We start from the raw sequence: 22365 nt of genomic DNA on the forward strand, positions 1-22365 counted from the left end.
TAAACTGCTAAAACCATTTTGGATAATGAGTTGTCAATTTCTTAAAAATTTACATGTAGATCTGCAATAATGTCCAGCTATTTCAATCCTCAGTACTTGCCCAAGATCACATATTTACATGCAGATTTGCATAGGAATATTTATAGCTGCTTTATTTGCAGTGATCCAAACTGAAAACTATTCAAATGTCTATCAGCAAGTAAATGGATAAACAGATTGTCCCATATCCATATCATGAAACACAGTCTAGCCTTACAAAGGAAAGAGCTATGGTACAGAAAACACCACCAGTCAATCTCAAAATAATTTTCCTAAGTGAAAAAAGGAGAAAAACAACAAAAAAGAGCATATACTCTCATTCATGTTGTTGTTTAGTCACTGGCTTGTGTCTGCCTCTTTGTGACTACATGTTCTATAGCCCACCAGGCTCCTCTCGTCATGGGATTTCCCAGGCAACTTACTTCAGTAGTGGGTTGACATTTTCTTCTTCAGAGAATCTTCCTGACCAGGGATTGAATGCGTGTCTCCTGTGTTTCCTGATGGCAAGCAGATTCTTTACCACTGAGTCACCTGGAAAGCCCATTTGATTTATTTAAAAATCTAGAAATGGCAAATTAAAATATTAGGATTAGCAGATCAAGTTTTGCTTGGAGATGAAGCAAAAAGTTTTGCTTGGAGTGTGAGTAGGATGAGCAGCAGGAAATAATTACCACAGGGAACAGGGAAATATATGAAGATGATATATTAATGCATGTTTATTATCTTAATTGCACAAATTATTTTATGAGTGTGTATAAAAACGTCATATTGCTCACTTTTAAATAAATGTAACTTATTTCAATTTCAGCTCAATAAAATTATTTTTATAAAGAAAAAGAAATTTAGGTTTTTCTACTTGCTTCTACTAAAATAGAATGATATGCATGTTAAGAGGAACTAAAAAGCCACTTGATGAAAGTGAAAGAGGAGAGTGAAAAAGTTGGCTTAAAGCTCAACATTCAGAAAACGAAGATCATGGCATCTGGTCCCATCACTTCATGGGAAATGGATGGGGAAACAGTGGAAACAGTGTCAGACTTTATTTTTGGGGGGCTCCAAAATCACTGCAGATAGTGACTGCAGCCATGAAATTAAAAGACGCTTACTCCTTGGAAGGAAAGTTATGACCAACCTAGATAGCATATTCAAAAGCAGAGACATTACTTTGCCAACAAAGGTCCGTCTAATCAAGGCTATGGTTTTTCCTGTGGTCATGTATGCATGTGAGAGTTGGACTGTGAAGAAAGCTGAGTGCCAAAGAATTGATGCTTTTGAACTGTGGTGTTGGAGAACTCTTGAGAGTCCCTTGGACTGCAAGGAGATCCAACCAGTCCATTCTGAAGGAGATCAGCCCTGGGGTTTCTTTGGAAGGAATGATGCTAAAGCTGAAACTCCAGTACTTTGGCCACCTCATGTGAAGAGTTGAGTCATTGGAAAAGACTCTGATGGTGGGAGGGATTGGGGGCAGGAGGAGAAGGGGACGACAGAGGATGAGATGGCTGGATGGCATCACTGACTCGATGGACGTGAATCTGGTTGAGCTCCGGGAGTTGGTGATGGACAGGGTGGCCTGGTGTGCTGCGATTCATGGGGTCGCAAAGAGTCAGACACGACTGAGCAACTGAACTCTACTGAACTGAGCAAACAGTCCCAAAAAGCCATACATGCATGAATTGCAGAAGGAAGTTTCACAGAAAAATATAACCTGACTTTTGAAAGACGACAAAAGTGTTTGGTATAGAAAGGATATTTTATTTGGCATTGCCCAGGGATGAAGAAAGCCATGGTTATTTAATATATGTAAAAAATAGGAAATGGACAAGAAAAATGAAAAAAAAATTGCTTCTATAAAGGCCATAAAGTATGGGAGAATTTACACTGACTGGCATAAACAAATTTAAAGTAGTAACCAATAGGTGGAAATAGACAAAAAAATTTCTAGATCTAGTTGAAGGAGGAAACGGACAGCACAGGCTCCATCTTGAAAGCAGGGCTCCATCTTGGGCCCTACTGTGGACTTTGAGCTATATGCCCAGTATCCATGGAAACGACATACCAATACCAATTGGAAAACCAGGCCGCCGCCCCCACCCACCCACCCATGGAAGAGCCCCAAGGCTCATACCTAGACTCTCTGCTGCTTAAAAGAATACCCTAATTATCTGTGTAACCAAATAGAATCATAAATTCTATTATGCTTATTGGAGTATGACCACAGGCCTATTGATAATTGTCCACTGTTAACTCCCTAGGCTTAAGGCATACAAATCACGGGTTTAAGGCATATGAATCACAGGTTAACTTTGATTGTATCTTTATTTTCCTTTGCTCAGACTAGCTTCAGAGAATTTGAGGAGGTGAGTTTGAACACGTACATTTAGGTTATATAAGGTTTTCACAAAAACTGGTCGGGGACCTTGGCTAAGAGGAGACTCTGCCTTGGGCCCGCCAGTGTAATAAACTGCATTCCACTATCTGCATTGTTCTTCTGAGAGTTTGTTTCCTGAAATGCGTGGCTACAACACAGTCACATACAAAAAAAGAGGACCAGCATGTTTTCACCATTTCTTTTCTCTACAAGGCTTTGAACAGAGTATTTAAAAAATGATCAAAGGAACCAACTTCACTATTAATGATTTGCCACAAGATGTGGAGATATTTGTGACTCCCAGAGAAATTAAAAATGATGGCCAATACCAGATCTTAGAGATATTACAAAGGAGATATGCTATAGCTATAGGAAGTGCATTTGTTGACAGAGAAATTATGTGAGTTGAATACTAAACTTTCTAAATGCTTAAAAATATTTATTTCTGTCACTTCTTACATCTCTCTCATGTATACTGCAAAGAAATATTTATTTTTATTATCATGAATATTAGGATGCAAATAGTTGTATTAAATATTAAAGTCGTAGAAGGCAATGGCACCCACTCCAGTACTTTTGCCTAGAAAATCCCATGGACGGAGGAGCCTGGTAGGCTGCAGTCCATGGGGTAGCTAGAGTCGGACATGACTGAGTGACTTCACTTTCACTTTTCACTTTCACTTTCATGCATTGGAGAAGGAAATGGCAACCCACTCCAGTGTTCTTGCCTGGAGAATCCCAGGGACAGGGAAGCTGGTGGGCTGCCGTCTATTGAGTCACACAGAGTCGGACATGACTGAAGCGACTTAGCAGCAGCAGCAGCATACATAAATATGCAAATATGTGTTGTTTAGTTTCTCAGTCATGTCCAACTTTTTTGTAACCCCAACAAAATGTATATAATGTAAAGTAAACATATTTTACAACTACTATATCAGTTATAATACACACATGTAGATTCTTATGTATTTGGATTTACAGATGTAATTTTGGATTTTATTATAAGATCTCAGAAACAAGTGTACATGTACGTACAAATTATTGTGAGTATTCACCCAGACATTGTAAAAATAGATATCAGAACTATGAAATTTTGAACAGAAAACTGTAGTAATAAAATAAGCACATTATAACTATGATTATAGTCTAACAAGAGTATGGGGAAACATTAACAGATGATTCCACTCATTCAAAAATGCTTTTTAATTTTTTAGTATGTATTTCAAAATCTCATTTGCATGCATTTAATTAAAATGTAGTATTTTTTATTCATCTTCTGAGTCCTGAAAAATATTCACATACCAGTAAGCTGTAAGGAAAGCAGAAAAATAAATGTAATCCAAAGTATCAAACAAAAATAAATAAAAGTTTTATTTCAAACTTCTACTCACTTTCATATTTTGTCTTGACAGACCAGCTGTTTCTGACAGTACCAGGAATGTGTTGTCTAGAGCTATTGTCTCAATATGGAAAAGAGATTCAAAGTGAACTAGATTTGTCAAACTAGAAAAATTCGTGGAGGTGAGAGTTTAGACCAATAATAAAAGAGATGGAAAACTTAGCAGCTAAATTATTTAAAATCTTATTCATCCAAGAAGCTTCTTGAGTTTTTACCTTTAAGCAAACATGTACATATTTTATTTAAATAGACATATATTTTCTTCATAATATATGTCACTAAAAATAAGTCTATGACTTTCTCTAAAACTAGTTTGCTTTCTTTTAACTTGAAGTTTCCACCTTCCAGAATATTTAGAAATATCATTGCTATTGAGAAAGGTCAGCATAAAGAAGTTTTGACCTTTAACTGAGCTGAGGTGAATCCCAAGTGAACAGTTCTAAGGAGGAGTGTTTTATTTTTGCATTCTATTTGACTCCATTCTTTGCTTAATTCTAATTATAAACCTGATATCATCCAATAATTTTTTAATTTTCTACTGGTCACTATCTTACTATAAAAATGAGATTCCATTCAGTATATGCATTGGCATAACTTGTTAAGTGTGCAGATCATTTATTTAAATATAGTAAGTGAGGAATCAGACTGAATCCCACAGGAAGTTTTAAACTTCAGTTATTTAAAATAACGAATGCCATTTTGCATATGTCAATTTGTGTTTTTATCCACCTAGAGATTGATAAATATAGCTGGTAAAATTTTTTCTCTATTAAATGAACAAGTATAAATTGATTTGATAGCAATTGACTGAATAAACTCTTAGGTGTTTTTTTAAATATATCATATTGGTGTGTGTGACATCTTATTTACTTAGTGTTTTTGTTGTCTGTCACTTTATCCAATCAAACTTAAGTATTATCCATTATGTCCTACTTTTTGAAGGTGACATGTTCATTCATGTACTTCTATAACTCCATTAATGCTTCTCCTTTTACGTAGAATTCTCTAATCTCCTTCAATAGTTCAAAGTGTATTCATATTTCACAGAGCACAAGTGTGATCTCCAGTGTGAAGCCTTCAAATTTCTATGTTGTCAACTCGATCCTTTAATTGAGGATACATTTAAAGCACACTATATTTGTTCATATATTTCTTATAATATAGTTTATACATTGATTTTATTTATGAAAATAGTTACAAGTCAACCTTATAGTCAAATTGCCTAATTTTTTTTTTAGTAAATGAGAATTAAGCTTCTTTTCTTCTTTGCTTCTTTTGTTGTTGCATTATATCATTGTTTCAAATAAGCACTGTTTTTTTGTTATTGTTGTTTGTTTGTCTTTGTGTTCTTAAAACCATATTTTAGAATGTTAGACCTTAGAGTGAGAAAAAGCAAAGAAAAGTTTCTGACCTGAGTTATGTTAACTCCACCAAACTTCAGAACTTTATTGAGTATATATATCAGTTACTTTCACATACATTTTTCTTTCAATACCTATAAATAAATTAAGCAGTTTATCCCTAGTTAATGTCAAACTAGTGATCCCTAGTTTCCAGATGATGATTGAGGTAGATAATATTAAGAAATTTGGCCAAAGTTATTCAGATGTAAGTGACAAAGTCAAGAGTCAAGTAGATCTCATTAAAACACAACTGGAATAACAATAGGCTCATGAAAAGTGTCATAAATAGCTATACTATTGTGTCTAGCTATTGAATCATCTTCATCTTTATTAAAGTTAAGGTTTTTATTTAGTTATCTTTAAAAAATTTTCCTCAAAGTTAAAATTTACTGAGAGAAAAATAAAAAACAAGTTTTGTCTTTGCTGTAGTAACACACTCTCCTCCCCACCTACATATTCAAGTAAACTCTGATAGTTCAAACTGTGCCCCAACAATATATATCTATACCTTGTTTTCTATATTTCTTGGAATAGGTATCGTTTTTATAAATTGTACTCTGATAGTACTTAAATAGTTAATGCATGAGTTGGTATTCTAATCTGTCATTAAAAAATCTTAAGAAAAGAGAGACTTGCATGCCATATTTAATTATCATCCAACTGGAAACTGTTTAATTATTTTTAAGTGAGTTTGTTTTTTGATATTTCTCTAAGTGATAGTAACAGAGTTAAGGGAAAAAGTAGGTGATTAAATAGTTAATCCTACTAAGTGATCATAAAGTGAAAGTGAAGTCGCTCAGTTCTGTCCGACTCTTTGTGACCCCATGGATTGTAGCCTATCAGGCTCCTCAGTTCATGGAATTTTCTAGGCAAGAGTATTGGAGTGGGTTGCCATTTCCTTCTCCACAGGATCTTCCCGACCCAGGGATTGAACCTAGGTCTCCCACATTGCAGGCAGACACTTTACCGTCTGAGCCACCATGGAAGTGATCATAAGTAAAGGAAAAAGTATGAGAGACACCTATAAGTTGATGATCATTCAACAAAGCAGGCTTGCTTAGCAACAAAACCAAACAGCCTTGCTAAGCAACAAAGCCATGCAACAGAAGGATGAGTCATGCCCCCAAACAACAAAACAATGATGGAACAAGACCCACATGCTGATCAGCAAGGTGAGTAAGTTAATGATCCCTAGGACATGCTGTCTGCATGCACTAAAAACACAAATATAAGGAAAAGGTGATATTATACTAAAACTTGAAATTACTATATTTTACTATATGTTACTGACGATTTTGCTCATTTCCATTGTGCCATAACCGTCCAAGTTTGACCATGCAGGGAGAAGGAAACTCCCTTGCTAGAAGTGGAGAAGGAACTGATGATGAAAGCTTGACATCTACTTAAGAATGAAAAAAGTGTTCTTCTTCCCCTCCCCACTTTCCCTTTGATTATTAAACTGTAGCCCACTAAGTTTCAGGGTGGCACCTCTTGCCCATCTGCTTATAAACATCACAAGCACCCTATTCTAATAACTCATTTTGCCTCATGCTGAATTCTTTCTTAGCTGAGACATAAGGAACCAGAGCTCCTGAGAGCACCCTGAGACATATTTCTGCAGTTTCATAAGGAATAATTAGCATTAATGTCTAACAACTGTTTTAAAGGAATTTAAAATATAATTCAAACATATCATATAATTTTGCAACTGTGTAAATATTTTCTTGGTAATAAATTGTTACTTCCTGGCACAGCGTTTCTCCTGACATCTTATCTTAAAAAATTTATGTGAGTGCATGTTAGGTCGCTTCAGACATGTCCGACTTTTTGAGACCCTAAGGATTGTAGCTCGTCAGTCTTCTCTGTCCATGGGATTCTCGAGGCAAGAATACTGGACTGGGTTTTGACCCCTCCCGGGTTGAACTCATCTCTCCTCTCTTTTGGTGAGTCTTTACCACTAACGCCACGTGGGAAGCCCTTTGAGAATTCAAAGTTTAGCTAAAGAAAACATGAGTATAAAAACAATAACTGATTTTAGATTGCATGATCATTCCCATATTATTATAGGAAAAATTCACAATAAAATTTTGGAGTGCCTATACCTCATGTTCATTTAATGAGATGTGAATTTTCCCTGGAACATCAATCTTTGAGAGCAGAAACCATGGAAAACAATTCATAAGATGGGATGATTGTTTTTCCCAGCACCAGTAAGGAAACCATAAAGAAAATATAACAAATTAAACCAAGCTTTAAAATTGGATATAGTTTAGAAAACAATTCTTAGGTCATAACCGTCTTTTTCCAGAAATAAGATTTAAAATCAGTTTGGTCCAAATTTTTAGCTTCATGAAACAGTTAAGCCATCATGAATCTTCCTATTAAATTTAAAATTAATTTATCCATTGATAGGGCAGGCTGGTGAAAAGTAGGAATTTTATAACTACAAATTGGACTCTGCAAAGAGAACAGTTTGAAAATAGATAACTCTTTTATCTAATGAACGCTCTGACTCTTCATTAAATTCACAATTTAGGGCAGTAGGTATCTAAATGATCAAAGGGATAAATAAGATTTAAAATTTTCATTTTAAAAGTGGAGAGAAATGATAAAGCTAGTATAATTCCCTCAAAACCTAAAACCATAACTAAATTTTTGGGTAAAGCACTCTTTAAGAGCATTATTTTGGAGCCTGTACAAAGATAACATCCAAAGTATGACATGTTTCTAAATAGACTGGGTACCAACTCACCAGCATAATGAAAATTATAGGTCTGTGTACTTCAAGTGCAGAATCCATGCAATTCATGTTTCTGAAATTAATTAAATGATTTTTGGTTATTCAGTGGTTGGTGTCTATTGGGTGTCTAAATGATATAAAGATATTTTCGTCAATAGTCATAAATGCATGAGCATTGAGTGAAAATGACGATTATTGGTTTATCAACACATTAACCAACTATATTGAAGCAATTTCCTATTTAACCCAATAACTGATATCCAATTATTTCATCCCCCCCCCTCTCCTGCCCTGGCACTCTAGATGTCATTTTATTTCTTTTATTATTCTCTGAAATTATCTTTCCTTTTCTTCAGTTTTCATAACAAAAATTCCTGAAGATATCATCTACTCTTGGCATGTTGGAGTTTAAAGGAATATTTGGAAAAAATGTAATGTTTTAGCCTGGTTCCATTTTCTTAAACTGAAAGAGAATGTGAATTCAAAATGTAACTACTATTGCTAAATGTCACCCAATTTTAGAAGATGTCTGAATATCTGGCAGCTGATACGAAATTCATATTCGTTCTCAGAGATTTTAAATAAAAGAAGCAAATTACATGCAAAGCTAAAAAGGGAAGTATTTATATTTCCACATTTTGATAGGAAAAAGCAGATGGCTTGTGGAGCACTCTGGAAATGCAAAAATGTTGTGCTGTTTAATAGCAAGAATAGAGGATAAAGGGGGTAAAAACCTGAGAAGGTTCCAATAAGGAAGTTCGCCAAAACATTTGCATATCATAATTCTTCATGATAATGATAGCATGACAATTTGTTCAGAGTAAATAAGAGAAAAAGTGAATGTTTGATTCATGGATTCACCATTCAAAAAGGACCTGGTAAATAGCTGAATCTGCAGCTGTCCTGAACTTACCTGCCTATACTCCATGTCGTTTTCCACTTTCTTTGCATTCATTAAAAGAGCTTGAATAAATAACATCACTTGGCTGATCTTTCAGGTTTGTTGACAACAGGAAAGTTTGCCCAACAAAAAATGGATAGAGAGATATAAGTGGGATGATAAATTCTCTCAATATATTTCTTCTTTCAGTTCAGTTCAGTTCAGTCGCTCAGTCCTGTCCGACTCTTTGGGATTCCATGAATCGCAGCACGCCAGGCCTCCCTGTCCATCACCAACTCCCGGAGTTCAGAGACTCACGTCCATCGAGTAAGTGATGCCATCCAGCCATCTCATCCTCTGTCGTCCCCTTCTCCTCCTGCCCCCAATCCCTCCCAGCATCAGAGTCTTTTCCAATGAGTCAACTCTTCACATGAGGTGGCCAAAGTACTGGAGTTTCCGCTTTAGCATCATTCCTTCCAAAGAAATCCCAGGGCTGATCTCCTTCAGAATGGACTGGTTGGATCTCCTTGCAGTCCAAGAGACTCTCAAGAGTCTTCTCCAACACCACAGTTCAATAGCATCAATTCTTCGGCGCTCAGCTTTCTTCATAGTCCAACTCTCACATCCAGACATGACCACAGGAAAAATGATAGCCTTGACTAGATGGACCTTTGTTGGCAAAGTAAAGTCTCTGCTTTTGAATATGCTATGTAGGTTGGTCATAACTTTCCTTCCAAGGAGGAAGCATCTTTTAATTTCATGGCTACTCTCTAGAGAGAGTTAAAATCTGCATTTGGCAGTTAACATCCACCTTGTACTGAACCAACCTGAGAAATGCATAATCTTTAACCAAAATTGTTGTACATTTTGCCACTGTAACCAATAGGTTTTACAATTCTTTTTTCCTTTATGAGGAAGAATTTGAAATTAAAAAATTGGGAGAAAAGATCTGTGGAAATAATATAATGTGATTTCTATATAATTTTATAGCATATTTACTCCAGTTACTTTTCAGTCTTGGTTGACAATATATCTTTGGCAACAATGTGATGAAAACACTAATAGCCTTCCTCTCAGGTTTAATGTGGAGAAGGCAATGGCATCCCACTCCAGTACTCATGCCTGGAAAATCCCATGGACAGAGGAGCCTGGTAGGCTGCAGTCCATGGGGTTGCTAAGAGTCTGAGCAACTTCACCTTCACTTTTCACTTTCCTGCATTGGAGAAGGAAGTGGCAACCCACTCCAGTGTTCTTGCCTGGAGAATCCCAAGGACAGGAGAGCCTGGTGGGCTACCTTCTATGGGGTCACATAGAGTCTGACACCACTGAAGCGACTTAGCAGTAGCAGAAGGTTTAATGATGTATCAAATCATGCATATTGATAGTGAAAAAGAAGCATACTCATTTGGTCCACCCATAGTGGTTTTAATCAAGTGACTGTTTAAAAAACTAAATCATTTTGGAAAATGGCTTTTCTTCTTTCATGAAATTGTTTAATCTATGGAATTATAAAGTATATGAAAGTATAAAGTAATTTAGCTTCTTAACTATGTTTCTTCTTTAGTTCAGTTAAGTACTCACGAGTTGCTCTGAAAGATATAATCTGGGGTCAATAATGACGAATATCAACCATTGATCTTGTGTTCTCTCTGTCCATCATGCCTTTAAGAAAACTTGTACAGGACACAATAGAGCAAATGCTATAATTCAGATTAAATGTCTATTGGAAAAAAGATATTTCCAAGAGTTTCCCTGCCGGACTTATCTCTAATGAGAACCTGATGTGAGATCTTGGTCTCTGAATCCTGGCTTTACCATTTTCTTACTATGGGAATCTGAGCAAATAATTTAACTTCTTCATCCCTCATTTCACCCTCTATTAAATGAGGAAAATAGTACTTATCTCATAGGTTTGATATAAGGATTAAATGAATCTGAATCTTTAAAATTATTACAATAAAGCTTTGGACATATTAAGCAGTGTGTGTTAGCTAAGTTCATTTCAGTTTAGTTGCTCAGTCATGTCCAACCCTTTGCGACCCCATGGACTGCAGCACACCAGGCCTCCCTGTCCATCACCAATTCCTGGAGCTTGCTCAAACTCATGTCCATCAAGTCAGTGATGTCATACAACCCTCTTATCCTCTGAGGTCCCCTTCTCCTCCTGCCTCCTGCCTTTCCCAGCATCAGGGTTTTTTTCAATGAGTCAGTTCTTTGTATCAGGTGTCCAAAGTATTGGAGTTTCAGCTTCTGCGCCAGTCTTTCCAATGATGTTAGCTAAATATAGAAACATTTGTTAAAGATGATTTTTTTTCCCAAGTAAAAGCCACAGGTGTGTTGTGTTTATGTGTGTTTGGGTATAGGTAATGAAGTTTACAATGCTGTTTTTCTTGCCAGTATATTTGAGCTGGAATATTTAAACTAGCAAGACATGCTCACTTATTTAAAACATTTTGGGAATAGAAGTACAAATCAATGCTGTGTTATCCAATTATAACACATGATATACAATGTGTTATAATATCAGAAAATCTATATATTCAATATATACATTATTAGAGTTTATTATATTTGAAATATACTTTCTCACAAAAATCTTGTGTTTTTTAAAGTTCTAATTCAGTCAGAGATAATACCACTTACAAGCTGTGTGACTTTAGAGGCAGCACTGGTTTTTAGTGTCTCATTTTGAAAATCTTTAAAATAGGCATAAACACTTCTATGTTGCAAGGTTATTGAAAGCATAAAACCCATAGTATTTAAAAATAAAATAAAATTAGAGGAAAAAAAAAAAAAAACCCATAGTATATAAAACATCTGACACACTCAAAGGGCCAGATAAGTGGAAACTATGTTTTACTTCTCTATATTAGTTTACAAATATTATACAGAGAGTAGAATATGTGAAGTGGAATGGGTGATAGATGACACAATCTTCTCAGAAACTCAACTGTAATAGCTAACATTTACTGAGTTCCTACCATGGGCCAGTTACTATTCTAAGTACTTTAGAAGTATTGCTTCATTTAATCTGATAAACCCCAAAGATAGAGTCTTTGATTTTTTTTTCAGACTTTACACGTGAGAAAACCATGGTATAAAATGGATAAGTAACTTGCCTATGGCTTCACAGCTTTTGTTAAATGTGGGGAGAAATGATCCAGGAGTTGAGTTTTTGGAGAAGGGTACCCCTAAGCATTGTTACCGGGCTGTTTCAACAGACATTGGGAGGCATTAAAGTCCAAATGACTAACCTTTATAACCCATTCAGTGTTTCCGGATTAAGACTAAGTTATTTTAACTGCCTCATTCACTATAAACTATTTGTTAGGAAAAACACTAACCTCTCTGTCAGTGTCTTTCTTTCAATTGCTTCATGTTGGTTTTGTCAGCAAATGAATGACAGTTTTAGAGAAGACAATTCAGAACTTTGATACTGTAAAAATTAACCAGTTCTTTTCCATTTGATTTGTGCAGACATCTGTTTAGATGCAGCAGCAGCTCAGAGAGTTTGACTGCTTTTTTAATTAAGCAAACAGAACTACCACAGAATCCTCAGATCTTATAATTTTGTGTGATTAAAAAAACATGAAGTTTCTAGCATTGCTGAGTATTTTCTCCTCACTGAATTCTCTTCTGATACTCTGAAGCACAATGCGAGAAACATCATTCTGTAATCCTTGGTCTATTTGTCTGTAATGATTTACTTTCTGTGCTATTTAATAATGACAGATACCCTTTAACATTTTATACTTCCTCTTTACTTATTTATAATAGAGCATACTTTCAGTGGTCATTTGTCAAGTAACCTTTCTCCAATACCAATGCAGAATAGGTAATATACTTGCATAAATTAACCTGAAACTTCTGTAGCATTAAAAAAAAGAAAAAAGCTCTGATGAGAACAGAGAAGTGATCTGGAACAGATGCCATCACTAATTTCACCTAATTCTAGCAACCTCTCTTAGGCAGCTACTCCAAGTTCACCTTCTTGTTTCTTCACACAATGACCTAAAAAGCTGTTAAATGCACATGGAAAACTCAAGTTGGGGCACTGTTTGTGGTATCTTAAGGAACGGTCACTAAGGAGGCTATAATAAAAATATTCTAAAAGTTTGCAACAGCATCACATCGCCTGACAGGGGAGTATCCAAGTTCCTTTGTCCTTTGCTAACTCTTTAGAGATACTGTACTGTGTTCTCACTAGTGATGAGAGACAAAGAATGATCCAGTTCTTCCTGAATTAAATATTATTCACCTTCACTGAAGCCAGTTGTGAAAGTTGTGGAAATTCTTCATTGTGGTTGTACTCATGGAAACAGAGCAACACAGAGCAGCACTTTTGCTGCTGAAAAGATGGAGACTTGTGTGTGAAAGTGTTGTCACTGAAACAGCCACAGCTCCTTACAATTGTTCCAAGACTCAGATGAGAACAGACACTGATGTGTGATGCCACTGGGTTTGCTGTTCAGATTGCTTCATCCAAGTCAAAGAAGACTAAAATCTATGAAGCATATTAGACAGAGATTAATTAATTTTTTATCTTAACAAGATTCGCTTTAGCTGAAAGTCCCACTAATAAATTATATAACACAAACACACATACATTTTGAGGAACACATTCAAAATTGAGGGCTGTTTCCAGATTTTATATAGGTATGACTGATCAAAATTGTATATATTTAATATATGTAACTTGATATTTTGGTTTGATATACACATATTCTGTGAAATGATCACCACAAAGAAAAAAGAAAGGAAAATGGTGACCTTTGTGAGATAATGGATTTCTTTTGTTTCTTTCTTCATCGCTTCCTTTCTTTCTTCTTTTCTTTTCTTCTGTTTTCCTCTTTTTCTCTTTCTATCCTTCTTTACTCTCTTTCTTGTCACAAAATTTACCATTTCCTTCCTTCCTTCTTTTCCTCCCTTCCTTCCTTGTGTGTGTGTGTGTGTGTGTGTGTGTGGTAAGAAAGCTTAAGATTTATCCTTCTGGTAAATTTCAAGTATACAATTTTGAGTTTTGTTAACTATAATCACATTGCTATACTTTAGATCTCTAGAATTTGATCATCCTTCATAACTGAGAGTTTGTATCCTTTGACCAATAAATATCTCCTCCTTCTTCCTCCTGAGGGTCTGACAACCAACAATGTACTCTGCTTCTATGACTTTGTCTATTTTTGACCCTATAAGTAAATTAGATTTCTTTTCTGCATCTGGATTATTCGATCTAACATAATGTACTCCAGGTTTATGCCATTGTTTTTGGTTTGACTATAATGATAATCTCTGATTCCATTGACTTATGTAAACACATGTTCATCAAAGGTTTTAGAATAGTCAGTGAAGCAGAAATAGATGTTTTACTGGAACTGTCTTGCTTTGTCAATGATCCAATAGATATTGGCAATTTGATCTCTGTTTCTTCTGCCTTTTCTAAATGCAGCTTGAATATCTGGAAGTTCACGGTTCACATATTGTTGAAGCCTGGCTTGGAGAATTTTGAACATTACTTTGCTAGTGTGTGAAATGTGTGCAATTGTGCAGTAGTTTGAACATTCTTTGGCATTGCCTTTCTTTGGGATTGGAATGAAAACTGACCCTTTCCAGTCCTGTGGCTACCACTGAGTTTTCCAAATTTGCTGGCATATTGAGTACAGCACTTTCACAGCATCATCTTTTAGGATTTGAATAGCTCAATTGAAATTCCATCACCTCCACTAGCTTTTCTCACAATGATGTTTCCTTAGGCCCATTTGACTTCTCATTCCAGGATGTCTGGCTCTAGGTGAGAGATCACACCATTGTTCTTATCTAGGTCATGATAATCTTTTTTGTATACTTATTCTGTGTATTCTTGCCACCTCTACTTAATATCTTTGGCTTATGTTAGGTCCATACCATTTCTGTCCTTTATTATGCCTATCTTTGCATGAAATATTGCCTTGGTATCTCCGATTTCCTTGAAGAGATCTCTAGTCTTTCCCATTCTATTTTTTCCACTATTTCTTTGCATTGATCACTGAGGAAGGCTTTCTTATCTCTCCTTGCTATTCTTTGGAATTCTGCATTCAGATGGGTATACCTTTCCTTTTCTCCTTCCCTTTAGCTTCTGCTCTTTTCTCAGTTATTTGTAAAGCCTTCTCAGACAACCTTTTGTATTCTTGCATTTCTTTATCTTGGTGTTGATATTGATCACTGTCTCCTGTACAATGTCACAAAACTCTATCCATAGTTCTTCAGGAACTCTATCAGGTCTAATCTCCTGAATCCATTGTATCATCAAAAAAGCAAAAGAGTTCCAGATAAACATCTACTTTTGCTTTATTGACTATTCCAAAACCTTTGACTGTGTAGATCACTAGAAACTGTGGAAAATTCTTAAAGAAACAGGAATATCAGACCACCTGATCTGGCTCTTTAGAAATCTGTATGCCGGTCAAGAAGCAACAGGTAAAACCAGACATGGAACGACAGACTGGTTCCAAATTGGGAAAGGAGTACATCAAGGCTGTATATTATCACCCTGCTTATTTAACTTCTATGCAGAATACATCATGTGAAATGCTGGGCTGGATGAAACACAATATGGAATCAAGATTGCTAGGAGAAATAACAATAACCTAAGATATGCAGATGACACCACCTTTATGGCAGAAATTGAAGAAGAACTAAGAAGTCTCTTGATGAATGTGAAAAAGGAGAGTGAAAAGTTGGCTTAAACCTCAACTTTCAGAAAACTAAGATAATGACATCCAGTCCCATCACTTCGTGACAAACAGATGGAGAAGTAATGGAAACATCGACAGATTTTATGTTCTTGGATTTTAAAATTACTGCAGATTGTGACTGCAGCCATGAAATTAAAAAATGCTTGCTCCTTGGAAGAAAAGCTATGAGAAACCTAGACAGCATATTAAAAGACAGAGACATTACTTTGCCAATAGAGATCAGTCTAGTCAAAGTGATGGTTTTTCCAGTAGTCATATATGGATGTGAGAGTTGGACTATAAAGAAAGCTGAGCACCAAAGAATTGATGCTTTTGAAATGTGTAGAAGACTCTTGAGAGTCCCTTGCACTGCAAGAAAATCAAACCAGTCCATCCTAAAGGAAATCAGTCCTGAATACTCATTGGAAGGACTGATGCTGAAGCTGAAACTCCAATACTTTGACCATTTGATGTGAGAAAGTGACTCCTTGTAAAAGACCCTGATACTGGGAAAGATTGAAGGCAGGAGGAGTAGGGCACAATGGAGGATGAGATGGTTGGATGTCATCACCAACTGGATGGAGACGAGTTTGAGCAAGCTCCATTAGTTGGTGATGGACAGGGAAGCCTGGAGTGCTGCATGCCATGGAGTTTTAAAGAGTTGTACATGACTGAGCAACTGAACTGAACACGTTCATTATCATTTTCCAGATTATTTCCCCCAAAAGAGTGACTAAAACTGGTGATTTGTTTATTTTCAGAACAAGGGTCATTGGAAGCTAATTTCCTCCTGTCCTGACCTTCTATACAGGTTTAAACAATGTATTCAAGGCCAAATTACAACAGAGAATAGAGATAGTATTTTGTTTTTCATTGACAGCATTAATTCAAAAAGTTAATTTTTTTCTTACCTGTAAAAGTTAGTCATTCCCAACACTGTCTGTCCATATTGTAACTTTACTTGTCTTATCATGCTTACTACTTTATAAGTAGAATTTTAGATAAAATTACAGTAACTTTTGTGATTTGATTTAGATCTGCAACAAATTTTTTATTACGCTTTAGATTTTACCTCTACGGCTGCACTTCTGTTCATAACTTCATCTAATTTACCTTCAGTTCATAGACCAAATAGGAGTCATCCAAATTGCTTTGCCTTGCCATAATTGTGGCAAGGTTTTATTCTATCACACTGTGATAAATTAGTAACAACACCTCGACAGGATCTTCAGTGGGACAGGTATAAGGAATAATTTAGTGTTTGAATTTTTTAGCAGGGCAGTGTTAGCATGATTTATGTCTCTTTCATAGTGCTGAAAAGGAAAGCTAAGAACTACTAAAGGATTCCATACCTGCAGCAATGGGCTGTCAAGCCAAAAAATAACCCAACAAGAAATAAAAGTCCAAACCAAGAAGGGGGAGTGTGTACCTCGGACACAAGCATTGAGTGCAGCATCTATACTCTTAGAGGAACCGAATGTGCTAACCTCTTGGAGAAGGGACAACACATCAGCTATCTCGATGCATTCTGTTTCCTTTCTAAATGCAATAAACATATTCAAATGCTCAACTCTTATTCCACTTAATTTTTCTTATAATGTATCTTTAGAAAATAACCTCTTGCTACAACACAAATATAGTGGCACAGGTTTTATTTCATTAAATTTTAGCTAAATGATGGTACCATTCTTTTTCGGCACGTTTCTAGTTTCTATAGAAGGGAATTAACAAGCTGTTGTTTATATCCTTGGTGGGGAAAAAAACATCAATTCAGAAAAGACTTCTATTCAAGCAGGTGTTTCAGCATGTAAAAAGTTGAATTACATCTAACAGCTATATTCCAATATAACTTTTTGTTGTTGAGGATAATAATGGCAGCTAAAGACAGCTGCTAAGCTTTATTTATTTATTTTTTTAAAGCTAACCAACTTCTAGTTTACATCACTGTAACTGAATTTATTGCCTTTGACATATATAGATAAGTACAAATGCATTAAAATGATTTTGGGAAGGCTGCTCTGCTGCTATCTCTTGGAATTCTGTGAGCTTCTATATAACACTAACATAGATTCCACTGATCTGTATATCTTAGTCTCATCAACCTCTCAACTCTCTATGCTGCTTTTACAAATGAGTTTATATTTTATGTAATATTCTATATAATATTTTATTAAATATCTATAATTCCATGTTAATGTCAGTCTTCCCCAATATATTGTAGACTCCATAGAAGCAGGTACCATTGTTTTTTTATTCACTATCTTTTTTACCTTACTTTTCTGTGGGCCTGGCTTCCCAGCTGGCACTAGTGGTAAAAACCCCCCCTGCCAAATGCAGGAGATATGAAACTTGGTTTGATCCCTGGGTTGGGAAGATCCCCTGGAGGAGGTCATGGTAACCCTCTCCAGTATTCTTGCCTGGAGAATCCCATAGACAGAGCAGCCTGGCTGGCTAAAGCCCATAGGGTCAAACAGAGTCAGACATGACTGAAGTGACTTATCTCTCTGATACACAGCAGGATTTAAGAGAAAAATGTTCTCTGAATACTACACTAATGCACATGAGAAATTCTTTCCCTTGATTAAATATGAAAGCATCAAAAAGTTTTGTTCAGAATGACTACACTTAACTTACTGAAACAAAAACTGTATTAATCCAACTGCACATAGTTATATACAATATACAAGAAAGAATAGAAGGTTTGATTCTTATGTCAGTGGCCAGATATTTCTCACTAAAAACCTGGTGAACTGATTTTTTTTCTTTCTTTTTTTTTTTTTCTGTTGGATCTATCTGACCCTTCTTATATATGTCCTACCTAGTTCTGTCCTACACTTGTAGAATCTCCATTTGTTACAGGGTCTTTGTTACTAGTCCTTATTACTAGTCACAGGCTTCCCTGGTGGTTCAGTGGTAAAGAATCTGATTGCCAGTGCTGGAGGCTTGGATTAGATCCCTGGATCTGGAAGATCCCCTGAATAGGCAGATGGCAACCTGCTCCAGTATTCTTGCCTGGAAAATCCCATGGACAGAGGAGCCTTGTAGACTTCAGTCCACAGGATCACAAGCGAGTTTGGCACGACTTAGCAACTGAAGAGCAATAACAATACAGATGGTCACAGAGAATACTTGGACCATGTTGACATTTCCAGTACATTACACAGGCTTCAAATATGTTAACTTTATCTTCAGTGTTGGATAATTTCAACTCCGGTAAAATATTCTTAAGCTCTTTCCTGGGATATAGATAAGTCACTTGGAAACACGTTGATCCTTCAGATCTTGCATTAAAAATCTGTTAGTAAGAACAAGAGATGTTCTCAAGCTTTTGAAAATTGTTCCTTATTACTGAGGTGACCTGTGGAATCAAGGTTTTTCTGCCTGTTTGGTGGGAACCAGCACCATTCCCAGTCGTGCATGAAAGGTTTGCAGTTTTCTTCTCATCCTTTTAGAAGATTACTTTCCTAGCCTTAAGTCATTTTCTCTCATGCCTATGATCACCAATGCTCTGCTGAATAGACAAGGGATAACTTCTATATAGCTCTCTGCCCTCTAACAATGTCCTACAGATTCTCTTGTCCATGGTCTTCTTATCACTTGAAAACATTACTCAATTCAGAAGAGTCCCTTAGGCTACACTTGGTCTCCTCCTTTCAATATATTGAAAATTCTATCAGTGCAGTAAACGGAGAAGATCTTGAAATCAGAACTCATCTAGCTTGCTTCTAGCTGTAAGGAATCACTCTCCTCTGTTACTTGATGTCTTGAATCTTAAAAATTGTTGTCATATATATTTGCTGTTGTAGTTTGTATTTTTAATATACTTTTTAGATCAGTTTTATGGTCACAGCAAAATTTAACAGAAAGTAGAAAGAGTTCTCATGCACTCCCTACCCCAGCCCAGACATGAATATATGCCCCCGATATGAATATTCTGCACTATAATTTGTAACTTGTTACAACCTATAATCTTTCATGGACACATCATTATTACTCAAAATCTGTAGTTTGCATTAGTGTTCACTCTTGGTTGTTGTATACTCTATGGGTTTTTGCAAATGTGTAATTACAAGTATCCACAGTTGCCAGGAGAAATACCAATACCCTCAGATATGCAGATGACACCACCCTTATGGCAGAAAGTGAAGAGGAACTAAAAAGCCTCTTGATGAAAGTGAAAGTGGAGAGGGAAAAAGCTGGATTAAAGCTCAACATTCAGAAAATGAAGATCATGGCATCCGGTCCCATCACTTCATGGGAAATAGATGGGCAAACAGTGGAAACAGTGTCAGACTTTATTTTTTGGGGCTCCAAAATCACTGCAGATGGTGACTGCAGCCATGAAATTAAAAGACACTTCCTCCTTGGAAGGAAAGTTATGACCAACCTAGATAGCATATTCAAAAGCAGAGACATTACTTTGCCAACAAAGGTCCGTCTAGTCAAGCCTATGGTTTTTCCTGTGGTCATGTATGGATGTGAGAGTTGGACTGTGAAGAAAGCTGACGCCGAAGAATTCATGCTATTGAACTGTGGTGTTGGAGAAGACTTTTGAGAGTCCCTTGGATGGCAAGGAGATCCAACCAGTCCATTCTGAAGGAAATCAGCCCTGGGATTTCTTTGGAAAGAATGATGCTAAAGCTGAAACTCCAGTACTTTGGGCACCTCAGGCGAAGAGATGACTCATTGGAAAAGACTCTGATGCTGGGAGGGATTGGGGGCAGGAGGAGAAGGGGATGACAGAGGATGAGATGGCTGGATGGCATCACTGACTTGATGGACGTGAGTCTGAGTGAACTCCAGGAGCTGGTGATGCACAGGGAGGTCTGGTGTGCTGCGATTCATGGGGTCGCAAAGAGTCGGACACGACTGAGCAACTGAACTGAACTGAACAGTTAGAGTAGAATACAGAATACTTCAAATACTCTGAAAATTGTGTGTTCTTCCTATTCACTTCTTCCACACCCATAACTATGGCAACCACTGATCTTCCTATTGTCTCTATATTTTTTCCTCTTCTAGAATATTTTGACATTCTAGAATGTCACATATACAGAATCACACAGTATGCAGTCTCTTCAGATTGGTTTCTTTCATTTAGTCATATGTATGTTAAAGCTCATCCATGGCTTTTCATGTCTTGATAGCTCATTTCTTTTTTTTTTTTTTTTTTGTAATTTTACTTATTTATTTATCATTGTGCTGGATCTTTGCTCTAGTTGCAGAAAGCAGGGATTACTCTTTATTTCCTTGTATGCACTTCTCATTATGGTGGCTTCTCTTGTGGAGAACTAGCTCTAGGGTATTCAGGCTTTGGTAGTTTTGGTTGCTGGGCTGTAGAACACAGGGTCAGTAGCTGTGGGGCACAGGCTTAGCTCCTTCAAGATAGGTGGGACCTTTCTGGAGCAGGAATTGAACCCATGTCTCCTACATTGGCAGGTGGATTCTTTACCACTGACACACCAGTGAAGCCCTCATTTCTTTTTAGTGCTGAATAATGTGTCACTGTCCTAAATATATTGCAGTTTATTTGTCCATTCATTGACTGAAGACTTTGTTGGTTACTTCCAAGTTTTGGCAATTATAAAAAAAAAGAGTCTAAATCTTCACATGTAGGTTTTGCATGGACTTTGGGTAAATAACAAGTAGAGTGATGGATCATACTGTAAGAGTGTTTAGTCTTATAAGAAATTGCCAAACTGTCTTCCGCAATGTCTATACCATTTTGCATTTTCAATAGCAGTGAATGAGAGCTCCTGTTGCTGTATACCCTTGTAAGCATTTGATGTTGGATTTGGTAATTCTAATTGTTTAATTCAGTTCAGTCACTCAGTCGTGTCTGACTCTTTGTGACCCCATGAACCACAACACGCCAGGCCTCCCTGTCCATCACCAACTCCTGGAGTCCACACAAATGCATGCCCATCGAGTTGGTGATGTCATCCAACCATCTCATACATACTCTGTCGTCCCATGCTCCTCCAGCCCTCAATCTTTCCCAGCATCAGTGTGTTTTCAAATAAGTCAGTTCTTCGCATCAGGTGGCCAAAGTATTGGAGCTTCAGCTTCAACATCAGTCCTTCCAATGAACACCCAAGAGTGATCTCCTTTAGGATGGACTAGTTGGATCTCCTTGGAGTCCAAGGGACTCTCAAGAGTCTTCTGCAACACCACATTTCAAAAGCATCAATTATTCTGTGCTCAGCTTTCTTTATAGTCCAAATCTCACATCCATATATGACCACTGGAAAAACCATAGCCTTGATTACATGGACCTTTGTTGACAAAGTAATTCTGCTTTTTAATATGCTGTCTAGGTTGGTCACAACTTTCCTTCCAAGGAGTATGGCTTTTAATTTCATGGCTGCAATCACCATCTGCAGTGATTTTGGAGCCCAGAACAATAAAGCCAGCCACTGTTTCCCCATCTATTTGTCATGAAGTGATGGGACCGGATGCCAGGATCTTAGTTTTCTGAATGTTGAGCTTTAAGCCAACTTTTTCACTCTCCTCTTTCACTTTCATCAAGAGGCATTAAATAAGCATTAAATAAGTAAGAGGCATTAAATAAGCAGAGTGACAATATACAGCCTTAATGTACTTCTTTTTATATTTGGAACCAGTCTGTTGTTCCATGTCCAGTTCTAACTGTTGCTTCCTGACCTTCATACAAGTTTCTGAAGAGTCAGGTAAGGTGGTCTGGTATTCCCATCTCTTTCAGAATTTTCTACAGTTTATTGTGATCCACACAGTCAAAGGCTTTGACATAGTGAATAAAGCAGAAATAGATGTTTTTCTGGAACTCTCTTTTTCCATGATCCAGTGG

Source organism: Bos taurus, chromosome 15, assembly GCF_002263795.3.
Source record: "Bos taurus isolate L1 Dominette 01449 registration number 42190680 breed Hereford chromosome 15, ARS-UCD2.0, whole genome shotgun sequence".
NCBI classification, from domain to species: domain Eukaryota; kingdom Metazoa; phylum Chordata; class Mammalia; order Artiodactyla; family Bovidae; genus Bos; species Bos taurus.